Below are 24873 nucleotides of genomic sequence, written 5' to 3' on the forward strand. Positions count from 1 at the left end.
CCTAACGTTAAATGTCATCGGGCGTGTGTAAGTGTGTGTGCAGTGTGTACGTGTTAGGAGGGCCGCGGGGCACCTATGACCCACCTTCGATGATTGGGAGGGAGGGGGGGGGGGGCACGAATCGGATTTAATGAGCAATTGTGCACCTAATCTCGAGTCAATCGGCAAACTTGACCGAGTTGATTAGTACAGGGAAAAAAGGAACAAGAACAAAGCCTTTTTACCTTTCTCTACATACGTTTCTTCCAACCGGGTTGGATTATTTGCGCTTAAATTAGCGTGCATTCAAAACGGTGCAAGAACTAATGATCTATCCGGATGTCGCTAATCATCCACCTTCTAAAACGCTTCGGTAGTTATAAATGAGGGAATGATGCTGAATTTCCTCTGCGAGTTTTTCCGAAATGCGTAGAAAACAATCCTCATAAAGGTGCAAACATTTTCGGACGGATTTTTCAAGAGGGCCGAGAAATTAAAAAATTAAAATAATTTGAAAGCCCTCCAAAAGTGACCGACATCTGTTTCGTTTGGACCGCGTTTAGCAGAAAGGAACCGTGCCATATCAGATATTGCCACATTCAATTAGGCAATTCAACAAGAGAACGTAAGTGCGGATCTTTCCAAAGGAAATTAGGAATTTGCTTCGTACTACGCAGACAATTCACTGAAATTTTCATAAAAATCCGTATAATTTTTTCATGCAAAAAATTACATTGTTTAATTAAATTTGGCAATAGCTGATATGGCTTGGTTCCTTTTTGCACATCGCGGTCCAGTTTATCTTTTCGAATTTGTGATTCAACTATTTCCCTACTTTTTAAGTCTTTGAAATGTTTTAAAAGCGACTAATAAAGATCATGTAAAAACAAAGAAGGCTCCCACAAAACGCAACAAATATAGTTATGCAGAATGTTCTATTTTTAATTTTACCTGCTTCCGAAGAGAGGCCACATTCAGAAAAGCTATTTGAGTATTGGGCTTGCTGATAAACTTACCTGCAACATAAAAACAAACAAACAAATGAGTGATACGGTGTTTGATCGGATGGACAGCAAAATCATGATAAGAACAAATCGAGAACATTCCGAGTCGCAGCATGCGAGAGAGACGCAACAATTATTATTGGTGCGGTAAACCCAACATCGAAGCATTTTAAATCATATAAAAAAGGTATGAAAGGTTAGGATTCGATGAATCCGAATTCACATTCAAAATTAGGCAACTTTAGAATATATGCGTTGATCAGAGGTTTCCGATCTTATGCAAGTCTTCCGCAAGCCTCAAACTTGGGAGGAAGGACGGAATCTAAATACGAATATACTGGAAGGTCCATCGTGGGCTGATCGGGTCTAGAGAACATCCAGGATCTTTGCTCGTTGATGCCAAATTTAACACGGAGGAATGATTAACATTAGGTGAAAGCTTCACACCGTTGTCACCGCATCAAAAAAAAAAATGCTAGAATTTATTCACCCAATATTTTGCAGGACTTTTCGTCCTTTTCCAGTGCTTCTTTTTGCTAGTGATGAAATCTTATTCTGTAGTATATGATCACAAGAGTAACGCGTTACGAGGGGGAGGGGGTCGCAGAGCGGTAAAGGGGCTGGCCCCCTAGCGATAAAAATTAAGCATACTGTCAAGTGACATTACGCCTTAATTTCTAGGCGACTTTTGCCGAAAATTCCAGACTTCTAACATAAACTTTGCAGAGTTTCAGTACTTTTTAAGTGCTCCCGCATGATTTATTTTATTTTTTTTTTTTTTTAAACAAAAAAACACCTCAGATTCTCAGGACTAGCAAGGCGTGCAGACGATATGCAAATTATGATTCCCATTCTAAATATTTAATTGACTCTTAATGTTTCCGTAAATTTCTTGTCTACCACCGATTAGAAGCGATAGAATATAGGGACCGAAAACCTTTTAAAAAGTGAATCTAGAGGGGCAGTGCTATAGACCACCAGATCATCACAAAATCGTACTAAGTTTGTATCAACATTTTTTAACACTTTATTTTATTTTGATTTTTTAAAGGGGAATCTTAAATCTCTGACACTTTAAGAGGTACGTAATTAATTTTTACGGTATGTAGACAATTAAAGGAAAAAAATCTTTCAAAAACCTGTCGGAAAATATTTAGGCAGAAATTCTATCAGAGAGTTTGTTTCCTGAAAAGTAAAGAAATTAGAGCGTATAGAGGCTGTCGGGTCAATTTGAGCTAAAGCGCAGCATTCTTCTGACTGGTGTATAAACGGACTGCACAAACGATCACCCTTTAGTAAATAAACTGGCCCCGTTCAGAAATAGGTGCTGTTGGCTCGAGCATCAGCCTCACCTCTTAAAGTTTGATTATGCTAATTAGTTGACGTGGCAACACTGTCGACTGCCTGCTACAAGCGGACACAGGCGCTCCTGTTAGTTGCGTGGGTTTAGATTTTGCCAACCGCCCTCCTCGCCAGTGAAAACAGCGATGGCATTTTGTTCTGGTGCCGTTTGAAAAATGTTCCTTCGCCTGAAAAAAACTGTCGAGAGCTTTCAATCTCTCCTGGTATGACGTTTTAAAATTCATCCATTTGAAAAAAGAAAGAGGAAAATCCAGTGGCATGGCGTGAATGATCGATTGTCGGTATTTCCCCATTTGAAGCTATGGTAAAGAATCGATTATGGTACAGGATCGAGGTGTTCGATGAGAGCAACCTGTTAATCGATCCTTTCCCGTAGGTTTAAATGGCTCGATTTATCGCAAGCACGCCACGCCACTGGAAAAAGCACTTCAAAACATGCAGTCCTTAAGCTGAGCTTCAAAAAAATTTCAATCGCGATGAACGGCCACGGTACATACTCCTTTCAGATAAATAATAAAAGTTAAAAGGTGGGAAAATTCTGTTAAATACACTACATCTGGATAACATTTTGCAATAAGGAACCACTATTTCTGGCCCATTTTAGAAACAACAGACATGCCATTGGTTTCCCTGTGCAGATAAGTACTTTTATGGGAGAGCCAAAGATAGTAGATCCTTTTTTCAAAATAGTAAATAACAACTACTCCTAGTTGGTCATAGAAACAACATATGTGCCGTTTTTCCTGTGCAGATAAGTACTTTTATGGGAGAGCCAAAGATAGTAGATCCTTTTTTCAAAATAGTAAATAACAACTACTCCTAGTTGGTCATAGAAACAACATATGTGCCATTAGTTTCCCTATGCGGGTATAAGTGCTCCGATGGATGAATCTGAAATTGTAAATCCTTACTACAAAATGTCAAAATTAGCTTTCTGAAAGGGGGGGGGGAGAGAGAGAATGGACGACTTTTTAAAGTAGGTAAAAGGAAACTTTACATACCAAATCTCTAAGTTTGGACAACTTCGAGGGCCGGCAACGTTGTAATGCATTTAAATAATGCATTTCTCGGAAAATTGACAATGTCGCGATAAAAATCAAAAATTGTTTGCATCATCGGCACGAAAGGCAACCCTGGAATTGCGTAAGGTAAAAAGAGAAAGAGTCAAAGCTTAAGTTAGTGTCGCTTGCGAAACGAATTTCATTACAGCGCCTGGATACAACTATTCGAACTCTACGGATGCGCGTGTTGCATACGCGCGGAATGGAAGGCGTTTTGCAGATGCTAACCGCTTCACCAGCTGCGCTCTGTGGATCAGCGAGTCAATGAGTGGAGTTGGACGAAATGAGAAAACGTGTAGAGTTTATATCGATGTTAACATGGAAAGTAGATGTTGTAGAAGTAGTTTCATTGGTTTCCTCGTAGAATTTCCTCCAACAAGTACCCCATGGGCTCATACGATTCATCATGTGATGTGCACTGCGCAGTCTTCAAAATTTGCAGTTTCAGTCGAAAAGTTCATGTCAAATCTCCCTAAAAGACGAAATGGTACAAGAAATCGCTCCTCTTTATAAATATATAGTTGACGTAATCAAGTGAACCTTTTATCTTTAGGTATTAACTATTCAGTTAACTAAAATTAAATAAAATTGTCTGACTTTTCCATGACATGACGGAGTTACATGACAATGCCCGGTTTCCCAGGTCGTCAAGACCTGTACTGCCGTACTAAGGAAAAACGCCGTATGAACATTCGAGAGTTGCCAAATTTCCTCCGATAAAATATTCATTTTTGAGGAGAGTTGTGAGTACTTTCTTTAAAGATTTTCAGATAATTCAGATCTGCTATGAAAAATTGGAGGAAAATCTTCATCTTCACAGATTTCCGTATTAATACGTATTTTATACAAGGAAATTTGCACTGGAAAAAAAATCAAAGCCGGGAAACAAATCTAAGTCAAGACTCTTGAAAACATTGCCAGAAAAAATACTCTTGATTCAATCGGATTTTTGCTGGAATCAAAAGGAAATCCGCTTAAATTAAGAGGCTTGGTTCTTGATTTAAGCAAAAACCTGATTGAATCAAGAGTACTTTTTCTTGTGGATGTTTTTAAGAGTCTGAACTCTAGATCCAATGTGGTTTTTTTTACAGTGTGCCAACTTTTGAAGGCTCATATGGCGTTCTCCCTAAGCACGGCAGTAGAGACAGAGACACCCTGGTGACTTTATGGAGCATCAATTGCTTGCCGAGCGCGTAGCCGGTGAAAATCCTGGTCGGAGGCTTGACGCCATGCGGTCGGTGGCTGCGTTTTCAGGTGGTCATTAACCCCGGCGATCGGGTCCCGACGTGTTCGACGAGGGGCAAGCGTCCGGGCAACCCCACGGATCCCGGGTCACACCGCGGCCGCCATGCCATGATCCCGTCAACCATGAAAAATCGAGTTCGATCCCGTCCATCATCATACCCATCCACCCCCTCTCAACTCTCATCCCAGCAACTAATAGTCAAGAGGAGAACTCGTTTCCAGAGGCCATTTTCGATTAAATTTTTACGCACACTGGAAAAAAAAACACATTGGATCTAGAGTCTAGAGTCCCTTTATACTGAGAGTCAAGACAATTTGAATCCACTTCTGATTGGTTCCCGTATTTTAGGCCTCCACAGTGTCACAAACGGGAATAAAGATTACATTTTCACCAATTGCAAAGATTATAATCTGGAATGGACCAGGGAATTACGGGTTCGGCGAGGAACAAACGGAATGAGAGGAGGAACGGAGAAAGGCATTTGAGAACGGGCCGATCAAAGATTACGAAAAACGTTCAATTTCTGTAATCTTTATTCCCGTTTGTGACATCCATGAGCCGAATTGTCTTGACTCTCAGTATAAAGGGACTCTACTAGAGTCCAGACTCTTGAAAACATTGACGAGAAAAAATACTCTTGATTCAATCAGATTTTTGCTTACATCAAAAGGAAATCCGCTCAAATTAAGAGGCTTGGTTCTTGATTAAAGCTTAAATCTGATTGGATCAAGAGTATTTTTTTTTTGTCGATGTTTTTTAAGAGTCTGAACTCTAGACCCAATGTGTTTTTTTCCAGTGCACGTGTTTAAATGGGAAATGCCCTCAAATTACGTTTTTTTCCAGTGCAATACATCTTCACCTTCCAGCCAAAGTATCACAAGTGCCAAACGACGTTTCAAAATTTCCGCCGCCATTTTAGATTAGGTTGAATCCGTTTCAAAATTTCACTGAATTTTATCGGCAGCACAAAGCAAATTCAGTAAAATTTACGGACATCTTTGTTGAATAGTTCCTCAATAAAGAAATGAGATGGCGGCGGAAATTTTGAAACGTAGCATAGCGCTTGTAATACTTTGGCCGGAAGGTGGAGATTTTAGGAGATCTTGAGTTTTTCAGGGTAAAAATTGGGTTTGAGGCTAAACAAAGGTATCCAATTAAATCGCCCTATTTAATCGGGCAAAAACTAACCTTTGAAAGACCTTTGAAAGTGGTCGTTTACATTTTCTTGTCTTCGAAACTTAATTTTCGGGAAATTCGCGTTCTATAAACCAAAAAAACCAAGTGTTTCACCCTGAAAGATCCAAAAAACCCCGTGACTTGAACTTTTTATATTATTTTTAGGCAATTATTAATTTAAGCGCTAAAATTGATGGGTAACGGTGATTTTTAATGAGTTGGTTCATAACCGTCACCAAAATTCACTGATTCATAAACGCTGAGATGATCTTTAAATATCACACCAATTTAAAATCAATTTCTTATTCCTTAAAATGACCCGCGGAACAACGATGATCTACATTACTTGCATAATGACAGATCCGGATTGATGTGTAGATACGCGATCATAATGGAGTAGAAACCAGACCTGAGGGGACCAGCAACGATCTCTCATCTCAGAATCACCGACTAGAAAGTCGGCAACCGCTCCCCACAATGCTGCCGAGCTAAGGAAAAACGCCGTATGAACCTTCAGGCGTTGCCAAATTTTCTTCGATAAAACACGAATTTCCCGGTAAAATGGAAATGTTGCATGTGTGAGAGATTTGCGATTTGACTGTTGATTCTTATGTAAATGTTCGCGAGAAACACGATGGTGCCACTGGTTTTCTCTGAAATCAACTCCCAAGCTCAAAAAAAGCTCTCAAGTTGAGGCCAAAATGGAGGGGACATCCCACGCTATCCTGAGAGTCCATCTCTACATCAAGACAAACTCTCCATGCAAAGATAGGGAGAAAATACATTGACAGGGCTGCCACCTTATTTGGGGACTTAAACTGAAATCACGGCAACCCTGCTAATGTATTTGCTCCCTATCTTTGCATGGAGAGTTTGTCTTGACGTAGAGGTGGACTCTCAGAATAGCGTGGGATATTCCCTCCATTTTGGCCTAGAGTTGAGAGCTTTTTTTGAGCTTGGGAGTAGATTTCAGAGAAAACCAATGGCACCATTGTGTTTCTCGCAAACTTTTACATAAGAATCAACAGTCAAATCACAAATTCCTCACACATGCAACATCTCCATTACGGATATTTTCCTTTCCATTTTTAAAATAATTTTGTACGCAATTTCACCTTAAGCTCCTGAAAATTTCGAGGGAAAATATTCATAACTTTCCTCAAAAATAAACGTTTTAATGAAGGAAATTTGGCAACTCTCGAATGTTCGTACGGCGTTTTTCCTCAGCACGGCAGAATGAAGCTACGTCAGCTACGCAATGACGGTACGGGCTCCTTTGCCCGACATGCAATGGAGTCTACTTTCCCGACGGTTTTCGTGCTAAAAAAATAATTGCAAGTGCTTTGCATCAACCACTCTTGACTCATCCTTGTGCATGAGTAATGAGTTCAACTGAACACTCCTATCCCGGCTTGGGAATGAAATTACGGAGGCTGGAAAACTCATGCCTTATGTGTCTGCATATGGCTTTGACTATTCTGCCTTGCTTAGGAAAAACGCTGTATGAACCATTAGACGTTGCCAAGTTCCCTTCGGTAAAACTCGAATTTACTGGGAAAATTGTGAAAATAATTTTCCATTTTCAGACGATTTTGAACGCAATTTAATCTAAAATATCTGAAAATTTCAAAGAGCATGAATATCGTCGAAAATACCCTTTTTTTCAAGGGAAATTTGGCAACTCTTGAATGTTCATACGGCGTTCTTCTTTAACACGGCAGTATTCATAGAAGGACCGGGACCCCCTTCCATTACGACCGGGGAGGGAGGGGGGTTTCAGGGTTGCTACGGAATTGAATTTGAAAAATGAAATTCCCTGACAATTCCCTGACACTTTTGGTGAAATTTCCTAGCAATTGACGATATGCCAAAAATGGTTAATAAGACATAATTGAGAATAGTTTTCAGGCAAAATTTGTGGTCCGAAGCCTCAAATCCATTACAGAGCGCAAATAAAGGAGATTTAGCAAATTTTTCTTGACATTTTCGTCATTTTCCTTGACATTCCCCGGTTTTTCCTGACTTTTTAAAATTCCCTGACGTTTCCCGATTTTCCAGTATTCCCTGACTGTGGCAACCCCGGCGGTTATGACATCACTTTTAGCGCAACAGAAAGCCGTAGTGCAGGGTCACAAGGTAATTACCGAGCGTTACTAGTGACAAAGTGACGTCAAAACCGTATATTTTCCAACGTTTTGGCTACAGGGTCCGCCACCTGAGCGGCCCAGCAGCAACGGCGCGCGCGCGGCGCGGCGCTTCGGCCCGACGCAAGGTTCTCACTTCCGCCTCTGCCGAGATCGCATCGGTTACGAAACAGGAGTTGGAGGGAGAGAGACGGCGGATCCGAGGACTGGAGCGGGAAGGAGGAGCGAGAGAGAGAGACGACGGGATCCGACGGAAACAGAAATGTGACGCGGCTGCGGAATGATTATAGGTTATTAAAGCTTCATTTGATTACCATGAATTACGACTGGAAGTACCGAGCCGCGGCTTGGCTTGTGCCGTTCGACTTCCAGTTACAATTGTGAAATCGCCGCGCGGAACCCCGGTGAAATTCACCCCGCCCTGGGAAAATGAATGCGGGAAGAGGGGCGGTATTTTACTTTCGCGAGGTTCGTTCTTGGCGAGACAATCGTAAGGGCAACCAGTGGCGAATCTGATGAGTTTACCGTTTGAAGACATGACGAGCAATATGTATTTCGTCACCTTCCGGCCAAAGTAACACAAGCGCCATGCGATGTTTCAAAATGTCTGCCTCCACTTTATTACATTTTTTCCCCCAGGAACTTGCACAATGAAGTTGTCCGAAAATTTTACTGAACTTTCTTTGCGCTCCCAATAAAATCAAGCTGCAAAAAAAAACACGAAAACACGCTGATTTATACCACGAGTTCCTTTTTGAAAATTTGATCCCTGTAAAATGTTTTACTCGGCGTGAAGTTACCTTACTGCTGACCCGGTCAGGCAGTCAACCGTCTTAGATTTCGAAAGTCTCAAGCTAAACATTTTTGCAATTTCGCCATTTTGGATTTATGATTTTAAAAATTTTGAGTTGAGATTCCAAGTACCTCGTTAAAAAAACCCCTGACACATGACGGTAACAAGCAAGTTTCTACGCTAGTGCGCCCTCAATTACATTTGATACCTGCAAATACTTTTTCGTGTGGATAGTTGCATTGGCGCCTACAAACCTAACATGGGATTAAATGCATGCATTGCGCAATGAGTGAAGTATCCCTGTTAGGTTTGTCGGTGCAAATGCACCTATTCCACCACGAAACGTATTGACAGTATCCAATGTATTTGCAGGCGCATAACGTATGAAATTGACTATTACCGTCAACCACTGTTTGCAAGTGGTAAGTTCACGACGCAGTAAAACATTTTACAGGGTTTCCCAAATGTCAAAGAGGGCATACTCCATGGTATTAATCCACCGTGTTTTAGCGCACTTTCTCGATGGCTCCTGACTGGAGTCCACACTCTTAAAAACATTGACCAGAAAAAAACCTCTTGATTCAATCAGATTTTTGCTCAAAAGGAAATCCGCTCAAATTAAGAGGCTTGGTTCTTGATTTAAGCTAAAATCCGATTGAATCAAGAGTATTTTTTCTTGTCGATGTTTTCAAGAGTCTGGACTATAGATCCAATATGGTTTTTTTCCAGTGAGTGAAATTTTCAAACAGATTCAACCAACAATTTCTCCGTAAAAAGGTAAAATAACGGCTGGAATTTTGAAACGTCGCATGGCGCTTGTGATACTTTGGCCGGAAGGTGCAACGACTTCTCGATTACCTTCCTAAAATCAATTATTTACGACGAATTTAAAGGATGGGAAAAACTGGTGCCAACTTCAGAGAATCCACACTATAATAATGCGTTTGACGCAGCAATCCCACGGGATGAGATAGGTGTGCAAATTTGCAAAAAAAATATTGGAAAGAGAAAAACCACAGGCAGGCACTTCCGGATTGGTTTCGGTAGCGGGTCACGTATGCTCTGTGCATGGACCTGACACGGGGTTTGAAACTCTCCAACCTGCAACTTCTTCTCAAGACAGTCTGGATAGGAAATGCTTAATTGTAAAATTTTAAGTGATTATTCCACCATAAGAAATGCTGATTACCGACCTAAATCCCATGAAACATTTCAAGCTACGCTGCCGATTGCAGGACGACAATTCGTCGCTTGGCTGACACAAGGGCGTAACTTCATTTAGAGATGAGCCAGGGAAATCATTGAGGAGTATGAACGACAGGGGTCATCGTCAAATGTAGTTACGTCCTTATGCCAGAAAGGCGGCGAATTTTGTGATTATGAGACTAAACGCATACAACCACCTCAATCGCGGTCAATGGGTCAATAATACGAATCACAGAATAATTGTGATTCAAATTTCCGATGATTAATCTCAGAACAGAGATAAGATCTATTCAGACACCAACTGAGTTACCGCCTTCAATGTCATCTTACTCAAAAACGGTTTTCCTTACTTTTCTTTTCACAGTTCTCTGCGTAAGGACTAAGGCATCGTTTTCTTTTTTTCCCTTTCCACTTCTCCTGTCGCCATTCTACGAGCCGTCATCAATTCCAGTAACCCGAGAGCGCCGACGCGAAGATCCAATACAAAGTGGGGATTTGCGGTTCTTCAAAAATGAGCTTGGGGACAGCTCGCCTGGAAACGGGGTTAATGAGAGACTTTTCTTCCGACTCTCGGAGCTTCGTAAGTTCGGAAAAAAATAGGCATCAAAGAGCCAATCCTTCGACGGAGTAGAAAAGTTCGTAAAAGGAATATGCAAATGATAAACCGAGGTATAATAACGAGTTTCCGAGAGCGGGGCTCGGTGCTCCAGCCGGCCGTCTCTCCACTGTTCGCTTGACAATTTCTTTTCTCCCTTTTTTCACCCGTTTACGACTCTTTCTCCGCGGCTGCATTCTTCCTCCTCATTCGTGGTTGCCAATTCGTGGATATTATGAAGATTGGCAAGTGAAACTTCATGGCAACCATTAGTCAGCAGTTCAGAAACTGAGAAATAATTCTGGGCAATCGGTAAATTATTTTCTACATACTTTGGTATAGTAGTTTTAATTTTTTTTTTCGTGAGTGCAGGTTAGTATGGAGAAAGATGAGAAGGAGAGGGGGAATTATAAAACACGTAGAAAATATGAGACTCTCTCTCCAAGCCCTAAGCCACTCTATATATTTTGGTAATTCGAAGTTAGGCAGGTGGGGCGAAAAGCTTTCCAAAAAATGTCCATCGATTTTTTCATAACGTTTTTCCAATGACGTTTCCCCGTAGTTCCTTCCGGAAAAATCGTTCCTCACGTTCGCCGAAGTTAATTGACGTAATTTATCATGAAAATTATTTGCGCCAAAAATTTTAAGCGCTGAGTTTTTACGTATTGAAAAAATGCAGTGTTTCGATAAAAGAGAACATTTCAAGGTTAAGCTGCGAAAGTATGTGACTTTCAAAGGATGGGCGAAATTCCCTAACTTTGACTGGTTTTTTCTGACTTTAAAATCTTGTCACCCTCAATAAACAACTTTCCAATGCACTAAAAAAAACAATATGTGCTATATAGACATCCTGTTCGTTCCGGGCTCAAAGGCTTATCATTCCGGGTCCTGGAGCCGTGGCTCCGATTGCTCCAGGTGCAGTGCCCGGAACTTTCGGCCTCTGACAATGAGCCCGGAACGCGCACGGTATGCCTGTATAGCCCGTAAGTACAGTTTCCACGGCCAAAGTTTTTTTTTTTTTTTTTTTTTTTTTTTCGGTGAATGGATCCAATGTCTGCTACATTACTGAAGATCAGAAATTCTCCTCTTTCCCAGCTTTTCCTGAAACTTGCTACCCTGGATATACATATACATACTCTCGACATACTAGAGACCCCACTGGTAAAAAAAACCTCTTGAACCAATGCCGCGGTGCATTGACTTAAGAGTGCAGTTTCTTGTTGCAAGAGTCCAGACTCTTGTTTCAAGCAACAATCCGGCGACAAGAAACTGCACTCTTGAACCAAGAGGTTTTTTTTTTTTCCAGTGCCTCTTCATCACCGAATCACCCTCTCCATCCACGCTTTACGAGATCCGTTTCGGCTGGGAGGCCTCTTGTCCGTTTGTTAGGGCCCTTTGACGACGGATACGAGCGGACTAATTTAATGTCATGACTAGGATGACGCAATAACGCGGCCCGGACCGCCCCGCCCCGCCCTCCCGTTTACCTTTGCGAAGTTGCATGGTGCCCCAGATTCCGGCTTCGGCGCGGCGCGGGCGCCACCATCACGACCGCGGGTCCCCTCTTAACTCGCTTCATTAGTGCATCATGATTAATTAAAACTCTCCGGTTCCACTCCCCGGAGAGCAACCGGCCTCAAAAAAGCTACGCGTCGCCTCCCGCGTTAACGTTTGAGTTGCACAAGTTTTTATATATTTTTCAAGGGTGGGGGATGATATTATTCAAAATTCAGAGGGTATATTTTCTATTCTCTGGAGAGAGGTGTCGCCAGCGTTACCACAGGTCGTTCGAGGCAATTTTTAACTGGACCACGTTCAGTTACAGCGTTTTTAAGGGTGGGGGATTATATTTTTCAAAATTAAGAGGGTATCTCCGGTTCGACTCCCCGAAGTACACGACCAGCCTCAAAAAAGCTACGCGTCGCCTCCGGCATTAACGTTTAAGTTTCACGAGTTTTTATACGTTGTTTTAAAGTTGGGGGATGATATTTTTCAAAATTAAGAGGGTCTATTTACTATTCTCTGTGTCGCCAACGTTACCGCAGGTCGTTTGAGGCTATTTGTAACTGGACCACGTTCAGCAAAAAGGAAACAAGCTACGTCACATATTGCCAAATTTAATTGGGCAATTCAAGTTTATACGTGAAAACGGTTGTGCGGATTTTTGTGTTAATTTCGGTCAATTTTCTGCACAGTGCGAAGAAAATTCCTTAACATTTTCAAAAAATCCACAAGAACATTCCCTTGTAAAAGTTGTAAAAGTTTTCTCATTTAAAATTTTTAAAGGAATCCGCACGGACGTTCTCTTGTAAAAAATTAAATTGCCCGGTTAAATTTGTTAGTAGTTGATGTGGTTTGGTTCATTCCTGCTAAACGCGGTCCATTTAGGCCATGATTAAATTAGACCAGAAATGACCAAATGCACCGCGTTAAACAGAAAGGAACCAAGCCACATGAGCTATTGCCAAATTTAATCAGGCAATTTAATTTTTTACATGAAAACGGTTGTGCGGATTTTTGTGCAAATTTCTATGAATTGTCTCCATAATACAAAGCAAATTCCTTAAAATTTTCAAAGGTGTCCGCACAAACGTTCTCTCGTAAAAAATAAAATTCCCCTGTTAAATTTGACAACAACTGATGTGGCTTGGTTCCTTTCTGCTAAACGCGGGCCCTTTTAAACTGCCTCTGTTCCATGTTTGATGTTTTGTCCAACCAGTGTTTCAAATTTATTAAGTCGTGAATTTTTTAAATTCCCTGACTATTGTAAGTTTTCCTGGAAAACTATCTCCTCCTGATATTGTTAACAAACCTGCCAGCGGTAAAGTTGGCTTCTCCTCTACTGTATTGCATAATTTTAAAAAATTTCTTTATTAATTTTACTCAACTGAACTTCAGCCAGGCCCTAGTTAGGATTCAAACATGGCAATTGCTTACACTGCTTCACCCTCTTTCCATTTATTCTATAATAAGTATTATTTTGATCTATTTTCTCATGGGCATCATTACATGCTGATTCAAACCCACTCGTCACAGTGGTAATATCGAACGAATTATGTCATTTTTCCGTTCAAGTTCCCTACAATCGATACCGACGGAAAATCACCGTAATGACGTCATTCCTGAATCAGGTTCCAAGTGCTTGAACGGCAAACCACCGGCCATTGTCGAATGGCTACGATCGTAGGTTAAAAAAGTCCCCTTTCTGTGATGCTTGATAGTTTCGCGGCTGCCAGATTCACCGAATGGAGCTCCGAGTAACAGGTCTCAAGCGTAGATCGAGTGGTTATTTTACGATTTTAGCGAAGAAGCGGCAACGCCGGCGTCGACTAACCTTGCAGGCACATCGCTGCGCTCCGCACACGGGTTGAAATAATCTAGCCAGATGAACACAATATTTGCTATGGAATACTAGATCCGCTTTGACAGGAAACTTTGCCCGGAGACGAAATAGCTCAGGGACGACGCATTCACTTTTGAGGTAGTACATGCGAACGGTTTATGTTAACGGTGTTGGAATGAGTTCGACAATTTTTCACTCATATTGATCTCGTAATAAAATTATTAATGACACGTACACTTTGAACATAGTGTGATCTAGATCACAATTGCAGCACACTTATACAAACTGATCGAGGAACTCGTCCAGCGACAAAAAAACCCCTTCAGTTTTTCGGATGCAACCTTGCTCGACTTAGAGGTCGAAATAGTGGTATCAGATAAGTTGCATTAAATGAACACTTGTCTCTCGTTTCTTCAGGCATAACAACGCATCTTCCAACGTTAGACAACGTACATAACGACGTCTTTCGCATCCACATTCACAATGAACGGTATCTCCATCATTATTCGACGGAGAAACTTTGCATTCAGACATAACATATTATATTTTACTTACGCACAAATCTGAATCTATGAATAGCATAGCACACTGTCATGCTAAGGAAGAACACCGTATGCCGTATGAGTCAACAGACTTCGCCAAATCTCCTTCAATAAAATGTTAGCTTTGTGAATATTAATTCAAGGATGCCACGAAATTCAGAAAATGAAATTCTTTAAAATTTTTTTGATTTCCCTGACACATTTGAGTAAAATTCTCAGACAGTTGAATATATGCCATACGGCGAAAACTATATAATTTGAAATAGTTTCCAGGCAAAATTTGTCATTCAAAACGTCGAATCCTTTTCAGGAAGCTAATAAAGGTGAATTCTAACAATTTTTCCCAGACTTTTTCGTCATTTTCCTTGACATTTCCCGGTTTTCTCGGTATTCCTTGACTGGGACCACCCTTACTTTTCTTCGAATTTTTAACAGAATTTTATTTATGATCCGATCTAAATTACCTGAAAATTTCAAGAAAAAATAATCACCACACTCCTCGAAAACAAACATACTGTCAAATGAAACTAGGCAACTCTCGAGTGTCCATATGACATTTTTCCTTATCACTGTAGACCACACTAGGGGAAAAAAACACATTGGATCTAGAGTCCAGACTCTTAAAAACATCGACAAAAAAAAATACTCTTGATTCAATCAGAATCTAGCTTAAATTAAGAACCAAGCCTCTTAATTTTCCTTAACACTGTAGACCACACTGGGGAAAAAACACATTGGATCTAGAGTCCAGACTCTTAAAAACATCGACAAAAAAAAATACTCTTGATTCAATCAGAATCTAGCTTAAATTAAGAACCAAGCCTCTTAATTTTCCTTAACACTGTAGACCACACTGGGAAAAAAAACACATTGGATCTAGAGTCCAGACTTTTAAAAACATCGACAAAAAAAAATACTCTTGATTCAATCAGAATCTAGCTTAAATTAAGAACCAAGCCTCTTAATTTAAGCGGATTTCGTTTTGATTCAAGCAAAAATCCGATTGAATCAGGAGTATTTTTGCTTGTCAATGTTTTCAAGAGGCTGGACTCTAGATCCAATGTGTTTTTTTTTTTTTTTTTTTCCAGTGCACGTGATCCATTATCCGGTTGACGGGCTCACCGTGCGTCGCGTTGCCTCGACTAGGCCGCTCGCGAGCTCGAACCTGGGCAAGGTCAGAGTTGACTTAAGAAATTTCGACAGCTCGCTCTATCGGCGCTCCATCGGCTCCGAGTGCAGCAAGCGCCGGGGGGACGGGGGGGGGGGGGGGGGGGCACGAGGGGGACGGGGGGCTCAGGTGTGCCGCGCCGCGACGCGCCGCTCGAAGCCGCTCGCGGAATGCGACGGGCGTCGCGAGTGGCGCGGCATGCCGGAAGTGGACGGAACCGGGAAAACGCAGCGCCACCGCACCCGCACTCGGCACTGCCGCCGCGCGGTCTGCTCCGACGCCGCCCCCGCCCCCTCCCCTCTTCTTTGGTTCGCGTGCTCCCCTACGGTGCTGCGTTACGTCATCCGACTCTTAAGCGCCACCTTTTCCGACTCCCCCATGAAAACCACACTGCCGTGGTAGGGAAAAGAGCAGTAAGTGCAAAAATTATTGTTTTAAGAAAACGGGCTCAGAAGCGCCTGACCGGAAAATTTTGTTGGAAGAAACCTCCGTTCTTTGTCAAATCGTTGCCTACCTGACATAAGGGCGTAACTACAATCTGCGATGAACCCTGGGCTCCATACAATTCAATGCTTTTCCAGGCTCATCTCAATGTGTAGTTACGCCCTTATGTCAGCCAAGCGACGAAATGAGCCACTTGACAAGGTCTGAAGTAAAAGAAAACAACTGGAAGTTTTGAAATCAACTCCTGAACGAAATATTCAAAAGTCGTTTGAACACAGATCACAAATAGAAGTTCGATTATACAAATGTCACGTTCGCAGTTTTGCCATTTAACCAATGTTAATAGAAAACGCTTATATCTTGTTCAGGAGTTGAATTCCAGACTTCCCGTTGCGTGATTCGTTTTCCTTGTGAAATTTTGAAGAGAAAAGATTTAGGGATGCTCTTTAATTCAAACCTTGTCTAGAGGTCAATTGCCACTAATCATCTGAAAGACTCTTAGAAGTCGTAGGAGGAGAAAAAAGTTCTAAAATATATGTACAGGTATGAAAAAATCTACAGGGTACTGAGAGTCAACTAATTACATTTGGACTGCATTTTGCAATTTGGAACTATAAATTCTGGCCCGGTTTAAAAAAAAACGCATGTGCCATTAGTATCCCTATGCACATAAGTGTTTTTTTCAGATGAGCCAGAATTTATAGCTCCAAATTGCAAAATGCAGTCCATTTCATGGTATTCAACAATTAGAGGAGACACCATCGACTATTCTTTCATTGCGCTGGAGTTATTACAGCTGATAATAAGGATGAAAGACTGGGAGAATGTGGGTCAATAGAAAATCAATCGCCTCCTCTTAAATGACTTTTTACAAAATCCCGCGTCTTTATCAAGAGACAATAAGGACAAGCAGCTTTGAAGCGACGAAACCCCATCATAACGTCATCTTCAGTTACATCACATAATCATGTTCTGAACTCCCACACGAGCAAACTAGGAATAGGAGGGGTGACAATCGAACCGTTTGTATCAAACGGAGCAAAATACCCAACAGCGCGATGAGCTCTGAGTCGCGATGGATAAGAAGCACCCAAAAGCTCACTGAGGTTCGTCTCTTGAGCCCTTTGTAAATAAACGACTTATAGAGTGGTGCATGGCGACCGATCTCTCGGACACGTTTCGACCTCCTATCAAAGTTAATAGTCGCATGTTCTGAGCAAATATTCTGATGCGACCGATATCGACAAAAGCAGTGAAATTAAAAACGCAGCAGCTATCGCCGAGCAAAAGAAACGCTTCGACGATAAGCAGAATCAACACTTGAACTCGGAGCATTGTATGCTGCCATACGCTAAGGAAGAACGTCGTATGAACATTCGAGAGTTGTCAAATTTCCCCCGATAAAACATGAACTTTTGACGACATTCATGCACATTTTTCTTTGAGATTTTCAAATATTTTAGATTGAAATGCGTACGAAATTGTCTGAAAATTTTGAAGAAAATATTCACAATTTACCCTGCAAATTTGGTATTAATCGAAGGAGATTTGGCAACGTCTGATGGCTTATACGGTGTTCTTCCTTAGCACGGGAGTATGGGAGCAGGCTATTTTAGGTGACGACTCGAGATGGAAAAAAACCGAGGGACGTGCTCTCCTCCTCGAGGAAAACTGCGACGTTCTCATCCTTCGCAACTCATAAATTAAAAGCTTCGCCTTTTTTTTCAAACGGGAGAGCTGGCGACCGATAAGGCCCATCCACTCGAATAAAAAGGAGCATGGAATGAGATACTGGCGAGAGGCTATCCAGTATCCATTGTAATTCCACGAGTTTTTTTTCTGGAGCTTTTCGTACTTCCGCTAAGTATCCACACTCAGATTACGCTTCGAGAGAAATCTTCGAATCGGATGTAGTAGAACCTCGTATCATTCTTCTCATTATCGCTGCTAGGAAATATAAAATTCCAAATTTTCGGCATTTTGGTGGTGGGCATTTCCTTTCACCTGACTTTTCGGACATTAAAATTTGAATTTCTTTTTCGGATTTCAAAGTCGCTGGCAGCCTTAATTGAACTACATTTTAGAATTAGGAACTACAATTTCTGGCTCATCCGTAAAAATACTTATGTATACAGGGAACCTGATGGTACATACGTTGTTTCGAAATTGAGCCAGAAATCGTAGTTCTTAATTGCAAAATATAGTCCAATTGTGGCATCATTAGACTCGTCAAAGGACAGGATAGTATAAATCCAGGTTGATGTGAAATATTTGTTTTCAATGACCAAGTCCATACTGCATGCTGTGCCTTAAAAATGTTTCCATAATTTTTGCATAGTTTCATTATGTACTTGCAGTAGTAGTGCGTAACTTTCAATAAAATCTTTACTGCTAATTGGTGCCTTTATTTTGACACCAATTTTGAGAGCACCAAAATATAAGATTACAATTTTGATTACTGCATCTATTCACAACTGATGAAATTATATTGCATACTTTTTCAATTTTAGTCGTATTCAGTGTAATCATTTAGTGACATCAAGTCCGGTTTATACCTTACTCGGACGCTGCAGCGATATTACCTTGGGAATCTTCGACGTGCTGAAATGCGGACTACTACAAAATACATCAACAGCCTGGTCATGGCTTAAAATTATTTTACCTAAAGGGGCGTGTCAGGAACAGGGGGTCCTAGGCGCATTCTTTAATTAAAATTTCTCCGGTGGGCCGACTTCGCACGCATGGCGGGATTTTCGAAATGGGTCACGGACGGGGGACCCGCATTCCGAGTTTTGTTCTCCATCCAAAATATATGGGTTAAGTTGCGGCTCGCCTAACGCGCTCACGAAAACTCAGCATCCGCGCGAACAGCACCGCCATCTTCCGTTCTGTTTCCCCAACCCGATTCATCTGCCGTCGTCTATTAACAAAATTAGCACAGTTCTTCTTTAATCATTGGAACTTAACGTATAACTTCAAGCATCTAGTAGAGCAGTTGCATAAGTGAGGAATTTGCGATTTGATTGTTGATTCTCACGTAAAAGTTCGCGAAAAATACGATGGTGCCACTGGTTTCCTCTGAAATCAACTCCCAAGCTCAAAAAAGCTCTCAAGTTGAGGCTAAAATGGAGGGGATATCCCACGCTATCTTGAGAGTCCACCTCTACATCAAGACAAACTCTCCATGCGAAGATAGGGAGCAAATACATTGACAGAGCTGCCACTTTGTTTGGAGACTCTAAAACTGAAAACACGGCATCGCTGCTAATGTACTTGCTCCCTATCTTTGCATGGAGAGTTTGTTTTGATGTAGAGGTGGACTCTCAGGATAGCGTGAGATATCCCCTCCATTTTGGCCTCAAGTTGAGAACTTTTTTTGAGCTTGGGAGTTGATTTCAGAGAAAACCAGTAGCACCATCGTGTTTCTCGCGAACTTTTACATGAGAATCAACAGTCAAATCGCAAATTCCTCACTCATGCAACATCTCCATTTTAAGTTGACAGACATTAATTAGCCTCCGCTCCAAAATTAATGGGGTGGGTACCGACTCTACGACAATTTTAAAGAAGAGCATTTTTTTTTTAAAAATTTTTTTATGAGCCTTCTCGCTTTGAAAAATATAGACTTGCAAAACTTTTCATTGACTTTTCGATGAATTGTCACCTCGTTACAACTGGACGATGTTTAATAACTATATGACCGAATTGAATTTTACATTTTCTCCCCTTTCTTCTTATTCTCCTACTTCTGTAACAAACTATTTCGTCATTCCATAGACGGAGGAGCTATACTTACTAACGTTGCAAAATTTCCATTTGCAAATTGTGTTTTTACTGAGGAACTTTCGTGAATTTCTAACCGGCATTTTTACTGACTTCTCTCCGGGTTCTACGCAAAATTCAGCAAAATTTTACACAGTAACTACCACACTGTCATAATTTGGCGTAGAGATAAAGTGTTTTATTGTGAGTCAATTTTGCTATCATGGCATGTAATTTCGTTCCTTCGCACAGGAAAAAACTATTTGGCAAGAATGCTCAAGGGGCCCAACCATCGTTATTGCGGGCTTTGCGTGAATAATTTCAACGAAACAAAGAAAACCACTAAGTTTAAAAAATAAAGCTTAAAAAAATGTAAGGTTAAAATGCTGGACTTGAATGTAAGTATACACATTACACGTCGATGGCGTTCAGTTAAAACTTCCTCCCTTGACCCTCTAGATTGGGTGAAAGCGGTGCGGTCGGAATATCTGTGTCAGCTTTTGAAAAATCAATACGAATTTCAACCCTAGCGCCCTGGCACTACGAACAAGGAAGTAGAGCCCTTGCGTTGGTGCTTAGGAGCTTTAAGTTCCGACCGGTCGATTCCTCACTTAAAGTTCAAACTTTCGCCTCCCGAATGAATATTATGGGCTTCAAAGCACGAAAGCTCTTTCACGAAATGATGGGTAATCTAAGAAGAATTTTATATGAGAGAAGGGTTGTGATTGACTAGGAGTTGAGTTGGTTTGGCCTGAAGAAATAACTCCAGTCTGAAAACAATTTGACTTCTACATTTTTGCGTTGAATATTTTTTTCATGATTAAAGTTCTTACACCAGTAACTAGACGTGATTGTGTCAAAGAAAAGTTCTATACTTCCTTCAATCTTTCAAAATCCCTTGCTTATAAACTTTACGGTTAGCCACTTTTTCTTACAATTTGTTGGGGATTATGGAGAAAAAGTTTGGTACGTCGGATGACCAAATAAAGTTTTGTAAGATTTTCCAAATATTGTTTCAAAGAACACAACGCAGCACACTATCTCTTGAACTAAACAATTTTTGAAATGCTACGGGGAGAAAAAATGGTTTCATGATAGAAGCGCTTGGTGCAGATAGAGCATTTCTTGGTTACCGGGTTTTAGAATCTCCTCTGACGTTTGATCTATCATAATTAAGCAAATGAGTAGAATTCGTTGAAACTTTTCCTGAATTTTCTTTCTGATTTTACAATGCTGAAACCAGAAAATATCAGAAAATTCACTTGATCGTTTCCTCTCTAAAATATAAATCAGCAGTAGAGATTCCAAAACACCGCCACAAAAAAATGCCTTTTTTTGCACTCAACTCCTCAATAAACCCTTGCAGAATGCACTGAGACCCGCGACAGATAGGTTTTCTTTTACCTGCTTCCAGGGATTGTACACCGTCACAGAATTACTTCATACTTGCTGATGAACTTACCTGTAACAGAAAAACAAAGAAATTAGCGTTGCTAAAAATAATCGGACGGGTAGCAATGGGATGATACAACAAAATGGAGAGCCTTGTACTTATCCTCCCCCCCCCCCCCTTCCACAACGGGTCTGTGATGGGATTCACCTTGATGCGCGAATAAAAGCTACGGCCGAGTTCGAACAATAAGCGGATAAATCGTGTGTCAGGCAGATACCAATGGCGGACCGCCTTTCGACAAGCCCCCTCTCAATCGGTAGATAGACAAAAGGCACATCGACGAACGTTGAGCCTCACGGAAGGACATGCTGTTGGGAGCAGGCGAGGTTTCCTCGGTGATCAATAAGCAAGTGTACGCAAACTTTATGGATTAAGAGGGAAAGACTTCGGGTGGCCTAAAGATACTTCATTTTAAAGACTTGCATTCATAGAATGTACACTGAAAAAAAAGTAGTTAGCGTTGAGAACTAATTTGGTAAGTTCTCGCCAAGTAGAATCAAAATTAGGCTTCAGAACTAATTTATTGTACTGAAGCACCAATCAATTCGCTTCATACGCTGACTTGACTTTACTAGAGCGCGAACCAGAATTGGAAAACAGCACTAGCTGTAAAATTAGCGCTGTGGTAAGACAAATTCACCTTCGGATCAAACTAATTCGCCCTCAACACTAACTGCCACATTGTCCGTTACATTTATTTAGTTTCGAAAAAGTGGCGTCGGTACAACAGCCTCAATCGCGTCAGCTCGTGAAAATCAATTAAAATGTGAAATTTCGGGCTCGTTTGACAATGTAAATACTCCCGGTATGATTTATAGTGTCCTCTCTTTCTTGAAAACGTTCGAAAGCAACATAAATAAACCTATTAAGGTTAGAAATCGTCTGTTCTATTCAAAACGTAAACAAGCATGATATTCGTTGGAGTCGTCAATCTTCTGTATTAAATTGCGATTAAAGCATTCCGCGTTCAGTTTATATTTTATGAAAATCTGTGAACTTACTGCTTACTTCTATAGTTCGTGTTCTCCCGTAATTTCAAAAGAATATCTCAAGTGTTCGGACGAGATATGTTTATTCAGTGTGAACATTCGCTACCGTTTCATGTGTGAGTGTGTGTCTCTCTAAAGGATAATTCTGTCTACTTGCACATACCTATGGGATATTCCTTTCCTCTGTCGTTCATTTGGAACCGGTCAGTTGATTTTTACCTCTCATCTTTTAAGAAATCTTCTTTTCCTGAAAGTATTGTCCAGTTATCATTCGCTAAGCCGTTTTCTCCTCTCTCAGTTTTGAGGTTAGGTTGACCCAACCCTACCGAATGCGAATTAGAGTAGCGGAATTAGTTTCCAGCGCTAATAGTGGTTAGTGTACAGAAACCAAAAATCATGTGTGTCCAAATCACACAATTTGAGTTAGTGTATAGAAACCATTTTTAGTCATCTGACGCTAACTCATTTTTTTCAGTGTACTTCTACTTCAAGTATATGAATTCAAGGACTTGCAGTAAAACCTGAACCAGCTGGCAAAGTGAAGCGATTATCATTAAGAACAATTTAAGATTTTATTTATGAATCCAAGAACGGAAAATCGGTTCTTTGGATCGACTCGTCATTCTTTTTGGAAGGATATTTATTTATTTTTGCAAAAGAAAAAAAAGGCTGGCAATGATTAAAAAAAAAAAATTATAAAAAAAAACAATGAGAAAATCATTCATAGACCGTATCAAATTAACAGGGTCAAATATTTTAATTTCATATTCCCTCATGATTCTTTAAAAAAAAAAATGCATGTGATAGGAACAAAAAAGAAGAAAATTCCCGCTTGAAAATTTGGAATCCAATGGTGATCGAGCACACGAGAAAATAGCTTTTAAATAGAGGGGAATAAATTAACTGATGTTTCCGAAAATAATTGATCGCAGAAAATACTATTTGGCCCATCGTAACATTTTTCTCCGGGGATTTTGATTAACTAAAATGCGGATGATAAAATTATGCTAAAAGGAGCTACGTGAGAATGAATGAAATCAAAAGGAACTCTATGCATAGGGTTTGCCCGCTACAGAATTTCTTTTAATTTTATTCATTTTTAACAAAATTTCTTTTCGCTTATCAGTATGGTCATTCGTTCTTGAAAAAACTGCTTCAAATTAAGAATTAAAAATGAAGTTAACCATTGTTCCTCAGGGGCTAAAAAATGATCGTCTAGTGAAGGGGTGAATTGGCGCATGGGCTCAAAACAGATACAAAAATCCGGTAAGAATAACGGAATTGGAGGAAGAGGCACGCGTAGGGGGAGACGAGAAAATGTTCGGGGGCACGGGGGCACCTAGTGACCCGGTTCCCTTCACTGACCAAAACGGGGGGCTTCCTGCTTACGGGGGTCAGGAAGTGGGTCGGAGGGATGGTGACCCGATTTCGAGGCGGCGAGGGTACCGGGGATTCGGGCGACCTATTTTGCGCCCCCGCCCCCGCGCTCTGATTCGGGTTTCATGCGTCAACCTCGAAAAGGCTTCGTGGGGTTGCGAGCCTTGCCGCGGCGATGGCATCATCCGGAAAACCCATGAGTCTCTTGTTCGTCTCTACACTTACGTATTCTCTCCTCGGTTCAGAATATTCCTGGATAAAATATTGAGGAGATCAAGTACGGATTGAACCAACCTCCTTTCTTGAACCTCCTGTAAAATCCACCCTTACCTTTTTCATAACCTCTTGCATTTTATTTTGATTCATTGATTTATCCAGATTTTCCCCGAGAAATTGTATTCAGTTGGCTGTACACTGGGAAGAAGAAGAAGAAAAAAAAAAAAAAAGAAAAAAAAAAAAAAAACACATTGGATCTAGAGTTCAGACTCTTGAGAACATCGACAAGAAAAAATACTCTTGATTCAATCAGATTTAAGCTTAAATCAAAAGGAAATCCGCTCAAATTAAGAGGCTTGGTTCTTGATTTAAGCTTAAATCTGATTGAATCAAGAGTATTTTTTCTTGTCGATGTTTTTAAGAGTCTGGACTCTAGATCCAATGTGTTTTTTTCCAGTGTATCTCTTGCGTGCAACAGACCTTTAGAGTTGGATCATCCCTTAACAGTGGCCTAAAACTATGGGCATTCAATCGATTCGGAAGTACTCAATTATGATGCTTCCAAGTATTTGAATTCTTTCCAGCGCTCAGCCGCACCTTAATAAGTTATGCTCGCTACTTTCAATTGATTTTGCGGTGGGCAGGCACCCATCTCACCTCCCCCAATAATTCTGCGGCCCGAAAAAAAGCATAAGATCATACATTATTCATCGGGCTCACATAGTGGATTCGTACCTTTGCTACGAGGTCGGCGTGCGGAAAATGGAGGACAAGATGGGGGGGGGGGGCATTTTGAGAGGTAAATCGTGCGATGAGGTCTCGCTTCGGCTACCATCTTGCGCGAGTCGCGTGGAGGCGTCGAGGTGACCGAACCGAACCCCAGCAGCCAAATCGTAGCCGAAATTGTTTTTCAAAATTAATAAAAATTTAATTACAGGAATTAAAAGATAAAATCTTTCTGATAGAACCCAATAAAGCGTACATTACAAATAGGACTAAATTTCGAAATAAGA

General features: G+C 40.9%; 1 protein-coding gene across 8 annotated transcripts in view; it reads right to left on the reverse strand.

Annotated features, from left to right (window-relative positions):
• atos (atos homolog atossa) overlaps window positions 1-24873 on the reverse strand; it is a 146001-nt gene that overhangs the window by 69290 nt on the left and 51838 nt on the right. For 3 of the 8 annotated variants that reach the window (XM_072303298.1, XM_072303299.1, XM_019041270.2), the window contains 2 exons: window positions 21230-21287; window positions 18726-18983 (listed from right to left, as the gene is read on the reverse strand). The exons of 3 other annotated variants lie outside the window; for them this stretch is intronic. The gene's annotated coding sequence lies outside the window, so the exon portion shown is untranslated. The remainder of the gene's footprint in view (window positions 1-18725; window positions 18984-21229; window positions 21288-24873) is intronic. 2 more of the 8 variants (XM_019041252.2, XM_072303300.1) reach the window with 1 other exon arrangement.

Source organism: Bemisia tabaci, chromosome 8, assembly GCF_918797505.1.
Source record: "Bemisia tabaci chromosome 8, PGI_BMITA_v3".
Classification (NCBI taxonomy): domain Eukaryota; kingdom Metazoa; phylum Arthropoda; class Insecta; order Hemiptera; family Aleyrodidae; genus Bemisia; species Bemisia tabaci.